The 21,208-nt window shown below is 42.4% G+C and overlaps 1 protein-coding gene across 1 annotated transcript in view; it reads left to right on the top strand.

The window, feature by feature from the left end:
* Positions 1-12,744: 12,744 nt before the first annotated feature.
* Positions 12,745-21,208, top strand: part of LOC117548650 (protein tweety homolog 2-like) — a 71,931-nt gene continuing 63,467 nt past the window's right edge. Inside the window, exons 1-3 of the mRNA XM_034220035.1 lie at positions 12,745-12,835; positions 12,921-13,034; positions 13,145-13,255. The gene's annotated coding sequence lies outside the window, so the exon portion shown is untranslated. The remainder of the gene's footprint in view (positions 12,836-12,920; positions 13,035-13,144; positions 13,256-21,208) is intronic.

Genomic DNA, 21,208 nt, shown 5'->3' with positions numbered 1-21,208 from the left:
TCGCTCTAGCTGCTTGCTGCTCATTCAAAATCAAAAAGACCCCCAACTTCCTCCCAGACACCCGCCCAAAAAGCCCAACCCTCAAGTAAAGGACCCAAAAGCCTTTTTGCGCTTATCGTTGGCACTGATAAAAGACGGGCATATTCCTTCAAGGTCCAGTCTGTCCAGTTTCTTCTGGTGCACATAACATATGGCCACATTATTCAGCCTCGTTTGACTCATCGATGATCTAAGCCATGTCTTAAGCCTCCTCAGGGCACTAAAACTCCTTACTAAAGCTTCCACCTGACCGAAGAGACCTCTCACCTCTGGCACCATTTCCTGAATAATGCTAGCAACATCTGAGCTTGTTTCATAGGTGTAATTAGCCCCAAACATGGCCAGCTGCACCTGCAGTAGTCTTGAATTCAATTCAGGATACTCTTCTACCACCTTGTCCATGTCTCCGTGTAGCAGCACATTTTCAAGCTGCTGCAGCTTGTGGAATCCAGCATGTTCAAACCTCTCTATGAATTGAGTATTCACTGTGTCCAAGGCATTGTAGAATTGGACTCTGTACAAGGACTGGGCATCGGGATGGATATGGGCTGCAGCCTGACCGGTGTAACGCTTTGTAGGTTTGCGGACATGAGGGATCTGAATTGGTTGTAGGTCCAACTTTGTTGCCACAGCAGTTGCTTTCGAGAACAATACATCAAAATGCTCCTCCATTCGTTTGACCTGCATGCTTGTTTTGACATGGTCTACAGCCTCCAACATGCCTGAAACGGTCTGTTTCCTAAGCTGCAGGGAGGTGTTCAGGCACTCCAAATCCCCCATCAGGTCTTCAGCCATTAAAAGGCCGAGCACAGTGTTCCCTTTAAGAAATGTTCCATGAAGACCATTGGCCTTTGCTGAAGTTTCAGGTGAGCTGCATGATGCCATTTCTTCAAGGGCCATCAGCACTGACTCATACTGCTTGAGAACTGAGCGGATGGCAGGGATACGTACAGTCCACTTGGTGGGACAGAGAGGCTTCAATGAGGTGAAAGTTGAACCATGCTCTGATTTTGCGATATTCTGGAAAATCAACTTGAACTTGCCAGATTGATTAAAGAAGCCCCCCAATTCATGGACCAGACCCATTGCATCTCTTACTAGTGGAGAGGCTCCACAGGCAGCCTGCGTAATTAAGTTCACGCAGTGGGGACCACGGTGACAATACACAGCCAGTGGTTGTTCTTTCCTTAAAATGGCTTGTACTCCCTGCAATCGTCCGGCCATGTTTGCGGCACCATCATAAGTTTGTCCTCGGAGTTGAGACAGAGGAAGCTGTAGGCGCGTCATCACATCACATGCCATCTTGGCTATATTTTGCCCTGTTGTTGATGACACTTGGTAGATTTCCAGGAATTCTTCCTTTGGTTGTAGATCTGCATCTACAGAGCGCACACATATTGACTCCTGCTCAACTCCTGATATATCTTGGGTGCCATGAATGATAATTGCGAACTGGACCACTGGCATTGATGTTATTTCCGACACAATTTCTTTGATGATTGTATTGGCCATCACCTTCAACAGTTCGTTCTGCAATTCCGGACTGGTGAAATCGAGGGGACCTTTTAGCCAGGAGGTCAGCTCTGCATCGCCCGTTGCCTTGTACTTTAGAAGCTGGCTTAAATTCCCACTCTCCTTCTGATCGCCTCGAAAAGCCAGACCAAGTACCTCACACCCTCAACAATCTTCATCAGATTTCTTCTTGCTTGTTGCTGCCATCTTTCAAGCTCACGTGAAATGTGCACATTAACAGGCTCTGGCTCCTGAATCCTAGTCATCACAGCTAATTTGTGACACTGGCTGTGTTCATGCACACTACATTTCTCCAGTGCCTTCTTCCAATTGTTATAACCAGTCTTGACAAACGCTGAATCTGCTTTTGACGCAAGCTTAGACTTTTGTGCTGCGAAGTATTTAGCACAATAGAAACAGAGGACCCCTTTTACAGAGGGGCTGTAATGGAGCCATGTATGATCTTCAAACCACTTCTCCTGAAAGTAGAGTATTCTATTTGATAGGGTTTGACTGGGTATGACTTTCACAAATTTGGATGATTTGGGCAAAGTCCAAGCTCCTCCCCTTCCTTTCCTGTACCTTCATTTTCGCCTGCCTGGCTGCTCTCTCTCTCATTGTCAAAAAGTCATAGAATAGCAATTTTATTTTAATTAAAAAAATTAAAATTTTAAATTTAAACTTTTTTTTTTGTTGCTATTTATTGGGGGGGACATTTTGAGTGTATCCGAATATTGGGGGGGATGTGTCCCCCCCAATGTATATGGTGAATACGGCCCTGTATCTTATTAACACCATATCCCAGCGTGCATTAAGGCTAAAACATCCAATCAACGAGCTTCAAGCTGAGGATCTTGGGTAATCAGTTCGGTGGGTTTGTGGTGTGTATCGCTCGAAATGTCCCGTCTGTTTCTGGTGATTTTATTTACGGCTAAAAAGCCCAAGATTATAGAATTAAACGAATAAATAAAAACAAGGATAATTGTGTGTTATTGTTGAGTAAATAACAGTGTGTTATTTAGAAAATAATAACAAATTAGAAGGAAAAGATTTTTAAAAAATACAGATTTCAGTATTTTGAGGCTCTGAGCCCCATTTCTTTTCCTCACAGACGGGAAAAAAAGTCCGACATTATACGATTTAAAATAAAAACAAATAAATAAAAATATAAAACACTGGCATGTAATTTACGTTAGAATAAATAGAATGGTTTTAAATAATAGATGATAGTAAAATCTACGTCACTTTACAGCCTCGCCCACTTTTGGGGAAACCAACGCTGTCATTTGAACGGCGATCAAGCCTGAAGCCACAGAGATCTTCTGTTACTGTCCTTTCATCTTAGAGGAAGTACAGAAACACGTAACTCTGGATTTGTTTTAATCTTTGAGGTGCAATAAACGACACAGCAGCTTTTTGGCATGTTAAAACTATTATTTTCTGCCTCGCTCATGAGAGTGGTCAGACTACTGCTTGACCTTTCATCTAGAACCCACCTCACCTCTGCCCACTTTGACAACCTAGGATGGCTTAGAGTAGACGACAGAGTACAGCTACTTGCAATGGGCCTGGTCTACAAGATCCACTACACCTCTATGGTACCCATGTACATATCAACATTCTTCCCAAAGGTCAAGGAATACCATGATCATAACACCAGAGGGAGCTCCACAAATCATGTGAAACCCAGATTTGGCACAAAAAAGGGGGAATACACGTTTCGCAATTATGCCACATCAAGGTGGAACGCTCTTCCCACAACTGTAAAGGAAAGCAAAACTATACTTACCTTCAAAACCTCTCTTAAAGAGCACCTTCGGGGGAGAGCATTGCAAAACTGGCCCCGGTAATGGTACAAATCTCAACCTGTCGTTCAATGGACAGCTCCCCCCCCATCTATGTATATACTCGCATTTTAGACTCTGTTACTAACTGTATATCTGTAGACTTGGTATGTCTTAAATGTCCGGTTAGGATGTATTAGAACGAAATCTAAAATGAAAATTGTAAATAAGCAATCTGTGTAGAGGAAACTTCTGTGTAGCTATGCAGTGGGAGTCACCGACTCAGGAAGGAGACACGGGAAGAGCAGTAGCTTTGATGTCAAACACATGATGGTTTATTTGGAGTTAACGGCCGGAGGATTCACATCACAAGTCCAAGAGTCAGAGGTTCTGACTTCACGGTAGAGTTGCCACGTCAATTCTGGAGAGCCTCTCTCTTGCCAGCCCATCTAACTGGTTTCGCAGAGAGTAAACAACATATTTGAGGAGATAGCCTAAACAGTGTGGGAACACAGAGCTACTTGCCTCGGACACTTATGACCTCGAAGATTTTACCTTGGAGTCCACAAATACAGAGAAGGAAGTGTCCCAGTGTACCCACAACACAGACCATCTGTATCCCAGTATTGACCGGTCACAGAATGGGAACAATAACATTATTGGCTAAGCCCCCTGTGTCCTTAAAGAAGGTAAACAGACATCAAGGTTTGTCCTGTATGTTACTAATTGGCGTCTTATGATAATTATTTCCACAACAATCTGTATGTAAAAAAACCACCTGTATGTAAATTGTAAATAAGCCATCTGTATGTCAAATATGTCTTAAATGACATGTTGAATTGGAAATGGGGGACCCTGATGTAAACAAGACGAAAGTCTTTCTCTGGTCTGCATCCCCTTAACAATTGTATGTTTTGAGCTGTACTGTACTGTACCCAATATACAAGCTGTTAATAAACTTTTCAATCAATCAATCAATCAGTAACAGCTGCCGAAATTACAGCCTCGCCTCAGGGTCGGCTCTAGAACAAATCGAATGGGGGGGCAAACATTTACCAAGGGGGGGCACACACTGCCGTCAACAACCAACACACAAACACCAACGCAACTTCAATTTCAAAAAACATGCTGTAAAGTCTATTGTCTTTCACACACATTGCAGGGGTGTAGTGCTATTGTATAGCGCCCCTATGACTTGTGCATACATGCACGGTTGTGGCACGACCACCAAAACAGAAACATATAAGGACAGGGTGTCGTTTTCTCATACTGATATTCTGCACAAACTGTGCTGTTGTATTTGCTGTAAAGTGTCTTTACTGTAGGTTATTTTTTATTATATGTACAGCACTTTGGCTCAACCAAAAATCATTGAAAAATGTGCTATATAAATAAAACTTGATTTGATTTGATATGGACATAGGCCACCATATAAAAAGTGTGCAAATGTATTTAGTATCCTATCCATGTGAACATGTTTTAGGTGGGGGTGGACCTAACCAGAGGGTCTGGGGGCATGCTGCCCCGGGAAGATTATTTTTAAAATATTGAAGTAAAATACATCAATCTGGTGCACTTTGAGAGCAACATGAAGAGATCTATGGATAGCCTACATCTCTCAGCATCCATATGAAACAGAACTGTACACAGATTTACTTTTTCTTTATGGATATTTTACTAATCATTCCCCTTTTAAACTATTCTTGTGTTACTGTCCTATAGTATTTCATACCCGTTTTTCATTTATTCTCTCTTTAATAACTATAATGATCATATAAAGGTATTCCTCGAAAATACTTACATAAATGGTGACCAAACCGTTTGAGACCCACTGAGATAACTTACACTAAAGTGAACTATCTAAACACTGAGAGAGTCCTTACCTCACTGAGCTGACGTTATAAGATCCTCTCAGTCTGACAGGGGAGGATTCTCCTCCACCTTGGTGTAGAAACAGCCCTTTATATCCGTTAGCATAGCTAGCTAACCAGATGCTAACAACATTCCACGTTACCGCTCGCGCACTCACAAAATGCGCTCGTGCCACACACACACAGAGCCGAGCTTGAATGAAACACAGAGACCCATGTACTTATACTGTAGGCTACTGTATATCATATTATTTTCGATGGCTTTACTGTATAATCAGTATAACAGATGAACAGATCGCCACTGGGCTTTCATCTAAACACACAGCCACGTAATGATAACAAAAAAAAGGTCGGGGTCATTGGTCAAGCAACACACCAATCAGAGAGCAGCAATGAGCACACCTCAGGCTGTGTTTTATATTTGTATTCTTTATTTCTGATGTATTTCACACAAAAAACCTTTAGTGGAAACGTTTTCACTTATATGATTAAAAAAAGAAAAAAACGGCAAAGTGGCAAGGCTTGCCAACCCTGCGTTGGGGGGGGCACAGTGACTCATTTGGGGGGGCATGGCCCGCGAATGACCCCCCATGACGCCGACCCTGCCTCGCCTACTGATTTGAATGTAATGTATATCGAATGTAATGTATATCGAGCCCGATTCTCGATTTCAAATGTGTGCTCTAAAATGATATTTATAAATGACTATTATCATTATTATAAGCAAGACAATAAATGGCAAAGATATGTAGAAAATAAACTTATTTAAGATACGTTCATAACGAACGTAACGTGGGAGAAAATACGTTTCTAGCTAAATGTAATTGAGAATGCAGTTTAGTTCTGTGGGAACATAATTTTTAGGAGACAGGGTTGATATAAATGCAGTCAATTTAAAATGTACCATGTCTTCTCAAGTGATATTCAGTTGAGAGGACATTTAAACCTCTCTATCACTCATCGTTTTTGGGTGTGCATGTTTCTGTTTTTGGGAAGAAAACTGAAAAGCACATCTTGTCGGGCTTGAATGACTAGTGTTGTGCTTGCACAATATGTACAGGCTGATTCAGTGACTAAGGAGCAGCACTGTAGGGCAGAGAAAGTCTGCAAATAGGTTTTCTAGACGAGGAGATGGGGAAAATGGAATGGACGGAAGAAAATACTTAAGTGTAAAAAAACTGTATTTTTCATTGCAGTAAAAGGAAAAGGTGTCTCGTAAATTAATAGTGCCACTGTGAAGAAAACTAAAAATGTTCTGTAAAATGCACGACCTTCAGCGTGTGATTCAACATGTTCGTCAGTGGAGCCTTTATAAATGGTGTCATAATCTTCAACAGGCAATTTTACAGCAATGAGGAGTTTGATCAAGGTACTATAGGACACGAGGCACCATCAGCATAAATTAAAGCATGTAATGGTTAAATCAAGCAATAAAGTGTATGTGTTAAGAATGTCACGAGGCTCAGGACCCAAATGCACAACACCAGAAACAGATTAGAATTAACAAGGTCTTTTATTTAAGGTCAAATACAAAACGCTCACTTGGAGGATCAAAAACTCTAAACCAAAAAACATCTACATGACTATCAAAAATATACTTCACACGATCAAGGGATGACTGGCAGGCTTGACGAGACAAGACGAACTGACACAAGACAAAGGGAGACGCAGACTATATATACACACTAGGTAAGGGGACACAGGTGGCAACAATTAAGGGAGGGGCTGACAATCACACTGGTGGGAAAAACACACCAGGGCAGGAATGCTCTGAAACGAGAGGGAAAGGTTACTACAAAATAAAACAGGAAATCACAAGACAAGGCAAAAGACAAAAGGACTGAACTAAATAAATTAACTTAACACAACTGTCTAGACACCACAGTACCCCCTCCTTTACGGACGGCTCCGGACGGCCCAGCGAGTTCAGGATGGCTTTTGTAAAAATCCTTTATCAGGTTCTGGTCCACGATGAAGCTAGACGGGATCCATTCCCGCTCTTCCGGTCCATAACCCTCCCAGTCCACTAAAAACTGCTGACCCCTTCCTCGTTTTCTGACCTTCAGCAGACGCTTGACAGTGTAGACCAGACCTCCATCAATGAGCCTGGGAGGAGGGGGGGGCTTGGAAGCGGGAACCATTTTGCTTTCCTTGACCGGCTTGAGTTTGCTTACGTGGAATGTTGGATGGACTCTGAGTGATCTAGGCAGGCGCAAACGAACAGACACAGGGTTAATACACTTTTCCACAGTGAATGGGCCTACAAATCTTGGTGCCAGCTTCCTAGAGACTACGTTCAGGGGCAAGTCTCTGGTGGATAGCCACACTTTCTGACCCGGTCTGTACACAGGTGCAGGACGGCGATGCCGATCAGCCGCTTTTTTCATGCGGGCCGAAGTCCTAAGGAGGACCCGACGTGCTGAAGCCCAAATGCCATGACAGCGCCTGACCAGTGCGTGTGCCGAGGGAACCATGACTTCTTTCTCTGTCTCTGAGAACATGGGAGGTTGGTAACCGTAGACGCACTGGAACGGGGTCAATCCGGTGGCAGAGGTAGGCAATGAGTTGTGGGCGTATTCTACCCACGTGAGGTGTTTACTCCAAGAAGCTGGGTTTTGGGACACCAGGCACCGGAGGCAGGTTTCCAGTTCTTGATTCAGTCTCTCCGTTTGTCCATTTGATTGGGGATGGTAACCGGAAGAGAGGCTGACAGAGGCCCCGATGAGGCTGCAAAACTCCCTCCAGAAACGGGAGACAAACTGAGGACCCCGGTCTGACACGATGTCCTTGGGAAAACCGTGGAGACGACAAACATGGTGCAACAACACTTCAGCCGTTTCTTTGGCCGATGGCAGTTTAGGCAAAGCAATAAAATGTGTCATTTTAGAGAATCTATCCACCACCGTGAGGACGGTGGTGTTACCTTTGGATTCTGGCAGTCCGGTGACAAAATCCACTGAGATGTCGGACCAGGGCCGACTGGGGATAGGCAGCGGCCTGAGCAGACCCATCTGGGGCCTGGAAGAGGTCTTATTCCTGGCGCAGATGGTGCAGGCGGCCACATACTCCTTGACATCCTTCTCCATAGATGTCCACCAGAACCGTTGCTTGATGACGTACATGTTTTTTTTTACCCCAGGATGGCAGGTGAGCAGCGAGGTGTGAGCCCATTGAATGACCTTAGGACGCACAGTTTGAGGAACAAACAACCTATTTGGGGGGCAACCCCTAGGTGTCGGGCTCTCACCGTTAGCTCGTTTCACCTCTGTTTCTATTGGCCAAGTTACCGCTCCAACCACACAGTTTAGTGGAAGGATGAGCTTTGGTTCCTTTGCCGAGGGTTCAGGATCAAAAACACGAGAGAGTGCATCTGGCTTGACATTTTGTGAACCGGGTCTAAATGACAAGGAAAAGTTAAAACGAGTGAAGAACAAAGCCCATCTTGCCTGACGTGAGTTCAGTCTCTTAGCTTTTCGGATGTACTCAAGATTTTTATGATCCGTCCAGACTATGAATGGTTGCTCTGACCCCTCCAGAAAGTGTCTCCATTCCTCAAGCGCTGTTTTGACTGCCAAAAGTTCTCTGTTGCCTACATCATAGTTGCGTTCAGCAGGTGTTAACTTACGTGACAGAAAAGCACATGGGTGAAGTTTGCTGTCCTTGGCTGAACGTTGTGACAACACAGCCCCAACTCCATCATTGGAAGCATCCACCTCCACCACAAACTGCCGTAGTGAATCAGGAGTGATGAGAACAGGAGCAGAGGTAAACCGTCTTTTCAATTCCTGGAAAGCTTTGTCGGCCTGTAGAGTCCACAAAAACTGAACATGGGTTGAGGTGAGTGAGTGGAGAGGTGCAGCTATGGAGCTAAAATGTCTTATGAAACGTCTGTAGAAGTTAGCAAAACCGAGAAATTGCTGTACCTTCTTCCTGTTGGTGGGTGTGGGCCAATTTGCGACAGCACTGACCTTGCTTGGATCCATCTTGACCTGGTCCGGAGCAATGATGAAGCCCAGGAATGAGACAGTGGTCTTGTGAAATTCACATTTCTCCACCTTCACGAATAGTTGGTTTTCCAGAAGGCCTTGGAGGACCTGGCGGACATGCTGAACATGGGACTCTTCATCAGGAGAGAATATCAATATATCATCCAGGTAGACAAACACAAAATGATTCAAATATTGTCTGAGCACGTCATTCACAAGAGCCTGAAATACAGCAGGAGCATTAGTTAGCCCAAATGGCATTACTAAGTATTCATAGTGGCCACTGGGGGTATTGAATCCAGTCTTCCATTCGTCCCCCTCCCTTATCCTGACCAAGTGATAGGCATTCCTCAAGTCAAGTTTAGTGAAGATCTTAGCTCCTTTTAACAGTTCAAAAGCAGTGGAAATGAGGGGGAGAGGGTACCTGTTTTTTACCGTTATATCATTCAGGGGAGAGTAGTCTATGCAGGGTCGGAGGGATCCGTCTTTTTTACCCACGAAGAAAAATCCCGCGCCAGCAGGAGATGACGATGGACGAATGAGGCCCGCCTTCAGAGATGAGTCAATGTAATCCGTCATAGATTGTCTTTCAGGACCAGAAATTGAGTATAGACGTCCCTTGGGAATGGGGGCACCCGGTAGTAAGTCAATTGCACAGTCATAAGGTCGATGAGGAGGCAACGTAGAGGCCCGAGTCTTACTGAAAACCTCCCTCAGGTTGTGGTAACAGGAGGGAACATTGGGCAGGTCTGGTAAGTCAGAGGCATGGTCATGAGTTACTTCCTTCGTCTCCACCTCACTACCTGAAGTAACCCTTCCTACAGACAGCCCTTCAACTTCTCCTGGTGAAACCAAACATGTATGATTACATTCTCTTCCCCAACCCTTCACCCTACCAGAACGCCAGTCAATGTGAGGGTTATGTCTTTTCAACCATGGGAAGCCTAAAATCATAGGGTGTTGTGAGGAGTCGAATAAATGGAATGTCATGAATTCTGTGTGGTTGTGATTTATGATAACCTGGACGGGTTCTGTGTGGTGAGTGACTTGAAACAATAATCTTCCATCAAGGGCACTGGCATTTAAAGGTTGAGCTAAGGGCATGGTGACAATGTTCAAGCTTTTGGCAAAATTCCAGTCCATAAAACTTTCGTCTGCTCCTGAATCAATGAGAACATTCTGTGTTAAGGTTTTCTTACCTAATTTTACTTGGATAGGAGTCAGCGTACGAGGAGAGTAGTCAGAAGTTAGTCGGCTCACCAGCGCCCTCCTCTTGCCTGGGGAGCCCCGTCTTTTAGTGAGCAAGCGGCCATCAGGTGTCCACGATGCCCGCAGTAGAAACACAGGCCCTGGCGGAGGCGCCGTTCCCGCTCCTCCAGTGAAAGTCTTGCTCGGCCAAGTTGCATGGGTTCCTCTGATGTGGTGGATGGCGTTGTCAAAGGAGGCTTGATCCAGACCCCTGGAAACGAATCCTCCCTCATCCGGATGCCACGAGGAGGCCCCCTGGAGCTTGGTGAACGAACTGCAGGATGTTCACTTTCTTTTTGTCTATCCCAGAGCCTATTATCTATTCGTATAGCCAGAGCAATCACAGAGTCTAAATCTTCTGGAAGATCTAATGGGACTAAGTGATCTTTGACAAGGCCTGAAAGTCCATTTACAAAGGCGTCCAGCAAGGCCAGATCATTCCAGCCACTGTCTGCTGCTATTGTCCTAAACTCTATGGCATAATCAGACACTCTTTGATTTCTTTGCTTGAGTTGAACTAGAGCTTTAGCCGCTTCTCTCCCTGGCGCTGTACGATCAAAAATCTTTTTAAGGGAATCAGTAAACAGTCCGAGTGATCTGCAAAGGGGAGAGTCTCTAGCCCATTCTGCTGTAGCCCACGCTGCTGCTCTACCAGTCAAGTGTGTTATCATGAAAGCTATTCTAGACTGGTCTGTTGGAAAAGCAGAAGGCTGATGTTGATAATGCAGGTCGCATTGGACTAAAAAAGGACGACAGTCACCTGAGTCACCGGAGAATTTCTCTGGAGATGCGAGACGAGAGCATGAAGAAGAAGTAGGTCCTTGGATCACAGCCTCAGGCAGGGGTGCAGCCGCGGAAACAGTTTGAGATCCAGCTTCCAGGTGGGCAAGGACACGAACAAGCTGATCTGCCAGGTGGTTTACTTGGCTGTTCACAGATGTTTGGAAGCTTTCTTGACGACCACTCAATTCTCTCACTCCCTGGTCAATTGATTTCAGCTGATCGTCATGCTGAGACAAAAGCGTGCCTTGTGAGCGCAGAGCTGCTCTGAACCTGTCTGGGTCGGCTGGGTCCATTCTTTGGTCAGTTCGTACTGTTAAGAATGTCACGAGGCTCAGGACCCAAATGCACAACACCAGAAACAGATTAGAATTAACAAGGTCTTTTAATTAAGGTCAAATACAAAACGCTCACTTGGAGGATCAAAAACTCTAAACCAAAAAACATCTACATGACTATCAAAAATATACTTCACACGATCAAGGGATGACTGGCAGGCTTGACGAGACAAGACGAACTGACACAAGACAAAGGGAGATGCAGACTATATATACACACTAGGTAAGGGGACACAGGTGGCAACAATTAAGGGAGGGGCTGACAATCACACTGGTGGGAAAAACACACCAGGGCAGGAATGCTCTGAAACGAGAGGGAAAGGTTATTACAAAATAAAACAGGAAATCACAAGACAAGGCAAAAGACAAAAGGACTGAACTAAATAAATTAACTTAACACAACTGTCTAGACACCACAATATGTTAAACAGGACTTGCATTTAACTAATTCATGTAAGAACAAAACTATACAGTTGGCAACTCATGAGATTACAGTATAATAGAAACAAGCCAGCATTACCGTGTCAATGAAAAATGATGAGCATAGCTTGGAGAGAAGGTAGATTAATCATAGTGAGAAAGCAGATTTCAGCTGCAAGGCAATTTAACAAAAGCAGATGAGAAGAATTGAGAGTGTCATTGGTTCATATGAAAGGATGAAATAAACTTCAGTCACACAAATGGCCTGTCAGAAATCTATACTTTTAACAAATACCAGATTTATAAAGGTATTTCCTTTTGATATTAACTAGATGTTTTTCCTTCAGAAAATGGATTTGAAAGTATATTGTATACAATTGACGGGTCACAGCGCAGTTAGACATTGATGCACTTAAACTTAATGTACTTACCAGGATCCCCTATGCAATTGGAAGCAATAACAGCAACACAAACAAACAAACAATCTTCAACCTTTTATAATGACCATAAAATGATTCATACTGGCTGTTAGCAAAGATAAGATTTATTATTGCAGTGTTGGATTTTATGACGCAGTACAGGTGTACCTAATAAATTAATACCTACATAAGCCAGCGTCGTAAATCTGACAGTCAATTAAAGTGATTTATACATTTGTTTTTCTGATCAAGTTGCACTGTTATACAGAAAGTAAATCCATTATTCAGCATAATTTAACCACATTCATATGGTAATGTTGTACTGACAAAATAATGGCTGTTTTCTACAGGAAAAAACACCATATAGTCAATTTCAGCTTGCAGTGGCAGCATAAGATTCTAGTTTGACCCACAACATGGCCTGCAGACAACAGCATGGTCAGTGAGATCTTGATATCTCTCCTTTACAACAGATTGATTGACAGGCGAGTGTTGAATAAAGTCTGACTGTGTCCTTCCATAGCGGCTGTGGGGCCAAGCTATCTGCTGCTGCCTAATGATACCAGAGATGAGAGGCACACAGACTTTGACAACGGGTCTGAAAACAGCTCTCTGCACAGCGGCGGTGTTTGGATTTGTAAGTTCAGAGTTCATGAAATGTTTTGTGTTTGAACTGAAAACCAATAGCTAATAGGGTATTGAAGGATAAAATATAAGTTTTGAATTCGTATGTTTTTCTATTTTCAGAACAATGGACCTTTACAATAGGCTCAAGCTTATCGTCGCTATCATGGCTGAACAAAAGCTCTGCGAACAAAGCCAGCCTTCCTGGGTCCCACCCCTGTGACGGCAGAGACGGTACCCTACTAATACTCCTGTTGCCACCTTTCATCTCATGTGGATGGATTTATTTCTTGTGTATCCGGATTTGTTTTGTTACAAAAGGGACAACCATTTCACGTGTGTTTTTCACTACAAGACTCTTAGAGAGACAAACAGTATTCCCTACCCCTCAACTAAGCAGAAGCGATGCATTTTTCAACTCTCGAGGATTAAACTGGCCTCATCCTGGCATACAAGCGGTACTTCAAAGCACTCGTTGGATGTCTGCAATGTTTTGCACTTTGAGGCAAACAAAAATATAATTTGGCTGCACACAGCGAACAATCTGATATCACTTCTGTGAGATACGGGCGCCTCAGGACACAAGGTGCTATTTGCTTCCACTGAATTAGACCTTTTTATTATCCTCCTTAAAATTGCGAGTTTATGGATGTTTTAAATGATTGAGTGAGCAATGTCTCTGCATCAAAAGACACTTAGAACGAGCTCTTGCGAGGAAAAACCAACAACACAGTGGACTGTGCTTTTGTTTTATTTTCCTCCAAATCCCTCTGGAGTTTGCAGTGCTTTCAGTTCAACTCAAATTCATATCCCTCTCAAACTCAGATGATAAGCCGTGTGGCCTAGTTTACTCCTTGAACTGACCTTATCCTGCTGGAAGTTTGCGTGTCTATATTTTTATCTACAGTAAGTCCTGTGAGTCCAAAGCAATTTGTATATACTTCACTCACCTTGATTGATCGGCTGAGTGTGGTTTCTTTGTATGGATTTTTCCTTTTTTTTCAACATTTATAGAGTAAGGGATAGAACGAGTGAAGTCTTATTTAATAGCAGAAGTCCAGTAGGAGCTCTGTGATTTAATATACTGTCTACAAATGTTTCATTGAGGCTTTATAGGGTACCTAATTACAAAGAAAAAGCTGATATGTTGTGAATACTACTGGGTTGAGTCCTCCTTTGTGTGGTTTTACAAACTAATGACACCATAATAAGTTCAGCAAAAATAAGTCGGTTTGCTATCTTGGCTCCAAAATGGTGGAATGAGTTCCCCATTGACATCAGGACAGCAGAAAGATTACACATCTTCCGGCGCAGACTGAAAACTCATCTCTTTCGACTCCACTTCGAGCAATAAAATCAAAAAAACAAATCAAAAAACAAAACGCACTTAGATACTAACTAGGCAAGGCAAGTTTATTTATATAGCACTTTTCAACACAAGGCAATTCAAAGTGCTTTACAAAAAATGAAAGACATTAAGAAAATGGCATTTAAAATCAGTCATTAAAAAGAAAAGCTAATAAAATAAACATTAAAAGAAAAAATACATGGATAAAAGTTACAGTGATAAAAGTTACAGTGCATTCTAAGATATGAATAGTTCAATTAAAAGCAGCGACAAAAAGAAAAGTTTTCAGCCTGGATTTAAAAGTAGTCAGAGTTGTAGCGGACCGGCAGGTTTCTGGGAGTTTGTTCCAGATATTTGGAGCATAATAACTAAACGTTGCTTTTCCATGTTTAGTTCTGACTCTGGGGACAGAAAGCTGACCAGTCCCTGAAGACCTGAGAGATCTGGATGGTTCATAATTTAGCAGGAGGTCAGAAATGTATTTTGGGCCTAAACCATTCAGTGCTTTATAAACCAGCAGCAGTATTTTTGAAATATATTCTTTGACACACAGGAAGCCAGTGTAAAGACTTCAGAACAGGAGTGATGTGATCCACTTTCTTAGTGTTAGTGAGGACTCGAGCAGCGGCGTTCTGAATCAGCTGCAGCTTCCTAATAGATTTTTTAGTGAGACCCGTGAAGACACCATTGCAGTAGTCGAGTCTACTGAAGATAAAAGCATGGACAAGTTTTTCCAAATCCTGCTGTGACATTAGTCTTTTAATCCTAGATATATTCTTCCCACAACTGTAAAGGAAAGTAAAACTATACATACCTTCAAAACCTCCCTTAAAGAGCACCTTCGGGGGAGAGCATTGCAAAACTGGCCCTGGTAATGGTACAAATCTCAACCTGTCGTTCAATGGACAGCTTCCCCCCCCCCCCATCTATGTATATACTCGCATTTTAGACTCTGTTACTAACTGTATATCTGTAGACTTGGTATGTCTTAAATGTCCGGTTAGGATGTATTAGAACGAAATCTAAAATGAAAATTGTAAATAAGCAATCTGTATGTAAAAAAACCACCTGTATGTAAATTGTAAATAAGCCATCTGTATGTCAAATATGTCTTATATGTCTTAAATGACATGATGAATTGGAAATGGGGGACCCTGATGTAAACAAGACGAAAGTCTTTCTCTGGTCTGCATCCCCTTAACAATTGTATGTTTTGAGCTGTACTGTACTGTACCCAATATACAAGCTGTTAATAAACTTTTCAATCAATCAATCAATAGGTGATAGTAGGCTGATTTAGTAACTGTTTTAATGTGACTGTTGAAACTCAGGTCAGAGTCCATGACTACACCTAGATTTCTGGCTTTATCTGTTGTTTTGAACATTGCAGACTGAAGCTCAGCGCTAACTTTTATACGTTCTGACTTGGCTCCAAAAACCATTACCTCAGTTTTATCTTTGTTTAATTGGAGAAAGTTCTGACACATCCAGTCATTGATTTGTTCAATGCACTTACTCAGTGTTTGAATTGGAGCATAGTCTCCTGGTGAAATTGTTACGTACATTTGTGTGTCATCCGCATAGCTATGGTAACTTATTTTGTTGTTTTTCATTATCTGAGCCAGTGGTAGCATGTAGATGTTAAAAAGAAGAGGCCCCAAGATGGAGCCTTGAGGAACCCCACATGTCATATTTGTCAATTCAGATGTGTATTTACCTATAGAAACAAAGTTGTTTCTGTCCTTTAAATAGGATTCAAACCAATTTAGAACTGTTTCCGAAAGTTCCACCCAGTTTTCCAGTCGGTCTAGTAATATGTTGTGGTCAACAGTGTCAAACGCAGCACTGAGATCTAATAATACTAACACTGAAGTTCTGCCACTGTCTGTGTTTAAGTGGATGTCATTAAAGACCTTTACAAGAGCAGTCTCAGTGCTGTGGTTTGGACGAAAGCCTGACTGGAACACATCGAAACAGTTATTTAAATGCAAGAAATTACTCAACTGTTGAAAAACAACTTTTTCAATGATTTTACCTAGAAATTGGAGGTTTGATATGGGCCTGTAATTGTTCATTACTGTAGCATCTAGATTATTCTTTTTTAAGAGCGGTTTAATGACTGCAGTTTTCAGGGCCTGTGGAAAAATACCTGAGTGAAGAGATTTGTTTACTATATGAAGTAGATCTGAGGCCATGCAAGGCAAAACATCTTTGAAAAATCCTGTTGGAATAATATCAAGGCAGCAGGAGGAGTATTTCAGAAGTTGTATAATGTCCTCTAGGTTTTTATCATTAATCTGATGGAATTGTGTCATGGTGTTTGAATTTATGTTAAGTGGACACAGAGACAACACATTTGCTGTACCTGATGCAGAGGCACTGACTGCTTGTCTGATTTTCTGAATTTTGTCAGTGAAGAAGGAGGCAAAATCATTGCACGCCCTGGTGGATAGAAATTCAGAGGCTACTGACACTGGGGGGTTAGTTAGTCTGTCGACGGTAGCAAACAAGGCACGTGCGTTGTTTTTGTTTTTGGTAATGATGTCAGAGAAGAACGATTGTCGTGCGTTTTTCAATTCCAAATTATAAAGGCCAAGTCTCTCTTTATAGATTTCAAAGTGAACCTGGAGATTTGTTTTTCGCCACCTACGTTCAGCTTTTCGACACTGTCTTTTTTCTGCTCTCACGGGCATGGCCTTTCTCCATGGAGATATTTTCTTCCCAGTCACTTCCTTTACCTTAGTTGGAGCAATGGCATCTATAACATTTTTAATTTTTGAATTAAAATGATCTACTAGCTCATTTACTGAGATGTTAGCAGGGGCAAGTGTGGAAGAAAAATTCTGAGTAAACATTTCCCTAGTAATTTCAGTTAAATATCGCTTTGTGGTTACCTCTTTTTGAACATTTTTGTGAACAGAAATAGAGCTCTCAAAGAAAACACAGGAATGGTCAGAGAGAGCAACATCAGTCACCACAACCTTAGAGATATTCAGACCCTTTGAGATAATTAAGTCCAGAGTGTGCCCCTTATTGTGCATGGGCTCCGTCACATGCTGAGTCAGTCCATAGCTATCAAGAACACAAAACAGTTCTTTTGCCCCTCTGTCCTGGGGGTTGTCAACATGGATGTTAAAATCACCAACAATGACTAGACGGTCAAAGTCAATACACACTATAGACAGCAGTTCAGTAAAGTCATCAAAAAAGCTTGCACAGTATTTGGGTGGTCTATAGATATTTAGGAACAGAGCTCGAGAGGAGCATTTCAGCTGAAGGGCCACATATTCAAAAGAATCAAAGTTCCCATAAGATGTCTTCCTGCATTGAAGGGAATCATTGAACAGAATAGCAACTCCACCCCCTTTCTTATGCATTCTTTCCTGACTCATAAAACTAAAGTTGGGAGGTGTTGATTCGATAAGAACAGCTGCACTGTTATTTTGTTCAATCCAAGTTTCTGTTAAAAACATAAAATCGAGATTGTGCTCAGTGATACAATCATTGATTAAAAATGTTTTTCCTGCCAATGACCTGACATTTAATAAAGCTAGTTTAAGTTTGTTAAACACACTATCAGTCATGTTTTTTTTGTAACAAGCTGTGGCTGACATGAAATCACTGCTAAATTAGATAAACTCACACAAACGTTTGAGCGCTTCCTGTATCTAAGATGATTCACCGTTCTTACTCTATTACCTATCAACACAGATATCGGCAAAGCTATAGGCAGGCAGGGCCCCGGGATGTCCTGGAAAGAGTTGAGAGTGCCATACGCCCTTGAGCCTGGACCCAGCACATATCAGTAAGAGTTAGTTGCATTTTGTACACACACATCCTTATCAGGCTTCGGAGACTGCAGATGCTTTCTTGATGACGACGGGGGAGATGGTGCGCGTCTCTGCTTCAGTGATTTTGGTGGGCGTCGTTGAGGAGCGGGGGTAAAGGACATGCTGCCAGCCCTGCGTATCGCCTTAGTTTGGTTATTGAACTCCAGGAAGGAATCGGTGCCAGCCCTGCGTGTCGCCTTCATGCGGTCATCGAACTCCAGGGGGGTGGGCGAGGGTGAAAGGGTGAGCGGAGAGTAGAGAGAGCTGGGGGATGAATGAAGAGTATCCTCAAAGGCGTTGACAGGGGGGGGGGGGGGGGTGACGGGCAGTGGAGAATCCTCCATGTGTCTCATAGAACATTCCTCAGGCGGGTGCAGTGATAATTCCTCAGGGTTTTCTGCGCGATGTGTTGTGTCTTTCTCCTGTTTTGATTCCTCTTGCCGCTTGTCCTTGGCAGAGGGAACAGATTGATGCCGCTTGTCCTTGGCAGAGGGAACAGATTGATGACGCAGGCAGTTGAATATGTTAGAGATAAACAATTTCACTCCTGATTTGTTCAGACAAACTCCATTTGCCTTGAAAATATGTCTGCGATCCCAGAAAAAGTTAAAATCGTTAATAAAATGGACAGAATGGTCAGTACAGGCAGTTGAAAGCCAGGTGTTCAGTGCAAACAATCTGCTGAATCTCTCCACTCCTCTTCTGACTGGCGGTAGAGGGCCACTGATGAACACCTCTGCATTTAGAGAGCTGACAGTTTCCAACAAACATTTCAAGTCTTTTTTCAGCACTTCTGACTGTTGTTTCACAACATCATTTGTTCCAATATGTGCAGTACCACATTCTTCACAGTCGGATGTTCAGCCCCAATATGCAACTAAGCACTCATATACTAACTAAGCACTTTGTATAACAAAGCACTTATATACTAACAAAGGACCGGCTTATCTAAAGCCTGTTGAGTATCACTTGAAATGGGTTGTCTCTATGAAACCTGATGTACTTATATGATTCTCTTTTCTTCAAGTTTGTATCTTGTTGGTCGAATGCACTTATTGTAAGTCGCTTTGGATAAAAGCGTCAGCTAAATGAAATGTAATGTAATAACTTTAAATACATTGTCTAATGGGGCTTGTCTTGAAAAATGTGGGCGCACAAAATGGTAACGGTAATAGAAAGTCAGGATGAGGCCCCAAATGACTGAGGATCTACCTCAAAAATGTGTATTAGGAAGAAAAAAAATTAGGTTTTGAGGGGATTTTTTCCCACCTTTGCTATCTTTCATCTTTTTCCCTCTTTCTTATCTCTTTGTGGCTGAGTGCTTTTCTCTTCCCCTGCTCGCTGTCTGCGTTCTCCTCTCATGAATTGCATTGCTTTTACTGAATGTCTTCTGGTTAGGAGTGGAGAAAGTCATTGTGTGCTGCTGTCACTCAACTAGATTACAGTTCTGGAGGATCCTTATTACTAACCCTCCAAAAATAAGTACTGTAGGTGTCTTCTAACTTTGCCGGCCAAAAATATCTGAAGAAGATGTCTGTTTTTTTTCCCCCCATTTTGGGAGGTTGTGGTACAAATAAAAACATGAGAGAAAATATTTGGAAGACTAAATCTGAATTTGATTCAACAAAGCTTCTATCAACAAATACTCACACACTTGTAACCTTGTAGATGTAGAGATCTAAAAAAGCAAAAGATAAAGAGACGCGTGTCATTCAAAGATGAAATCCCCCCTCATTTTATTTGTTCTGTAGCCTTGTATTTTTTCCACATCAGTTCTAGTCACATGTCAACATTCCTACTGAGCTGTCAGCCTATATAGCTGTGGCCTTGTTATGTTTATAGTGTTTTGATGGCTAAAAGGTACCTACTGCTGTGAGAGGCTTTGCTCCATCATTAGCACAATAGACACACAATGCTTGCTGCATGGAGTCATCTCAACATAGAACAAACAGCTTATTGCTTCTCATCTGTCCAAATCAAACCGGCTGACTCATCTAAAAGAAACGACATGAAGTGCCTGCCTCTTTCACTCCTAAAATTGTTTAGATCTTTAAAATGTCTCGACTTGCAACTCTGACCATGACAAATTGGGAGCACCTGGAACACTCCATCTGTGAAGTAAAGCAAGTAGTGGCTTAAAAAGTTTAAAAAAGGGCAATGGTGTGTGTGTCCAATCTCAGTTTCGATAGAGTGGAGGTGGGTTAGTGCATGGTCCGTCTCTTTTTGCCCTCCTACCGTGTGTCAGGTTTTGAGATTGTTGGAGATGTGTAGGTAAGGCCTGCTAGGAGCACTGCAGTTTGGTGAGGTGGGGGGCAATTATTTTTTTAGTGAGATTGGATTTTATTTTTGTCCACTCTGAGACCTCCATCTTATCCTGCAACCCAGTTCTCCCACTCCATTTTCTTCTCACCGTGCAAAAATTGAAAGTGATATAAAGATGTGAGCGAGAGATGGAGAAGACAGTTAGAGATGCTAAAAAAAGGAGGGCAAGGGAATGGCAATAGATGCACTGGGAGATATAGTGGAGAGTGAGATGGAGGGCGGACAAGGTGGCAGGAAAGATTTCAGCATTTCCAGTGCACAGCAGAAAATGTCTGACCAGATTTCTCATGATAGATTTTACTCATGTGGAGAAACAAACTATGTACCTATCACACTCCTGTGGGTTATTCACTTCAGTTTCCTTCTAGCTTCAAAGTATAAACTTCTGAAATGTCATGCACACAAAACCAGCAGTTTATAAAAAATGGTATAAAGGGTGTTTGAGTAAAAAGTATTATAATCAGTTAAAAATCTATAAAGCCCTGCCTACTCTCCTCTCAAGTGAAAAGTCAGACACCCTCATAAATAGTGACAGAGACATCGCTCATCTTGGATGCATTACACGTTCGCATTTGATAACAGCGACTTCTAACAAATCCTCTGTACTCCAAATGCATTCCAAAAACTCTGCAGAGTCCACAATGGAAAGTATTTAACAGATTCACCAGCGTGCATACAAAGAGGAGA

This window comes from Gymnodraco acuticeps, unplaced genomic scaffold (assembly GCF_902827175.1).
Source record: "Gymnodraco acuticeps unplaced genomic scaffold, fGymAcu1.1, whole genome shotgun sequence".
Lineage (NCBI taxonomy): Eukaryota > Metazoa > Chordata > Actinopteri > Perciformes > Bathydraconidae > Gymnodraco > Gymnodraco acuticeps.
The sequence above is the reverse complement of the archived record's forward strand: the minus strand, read 5'-3'. Positions and strand labels throughout refer to the sequence as shown.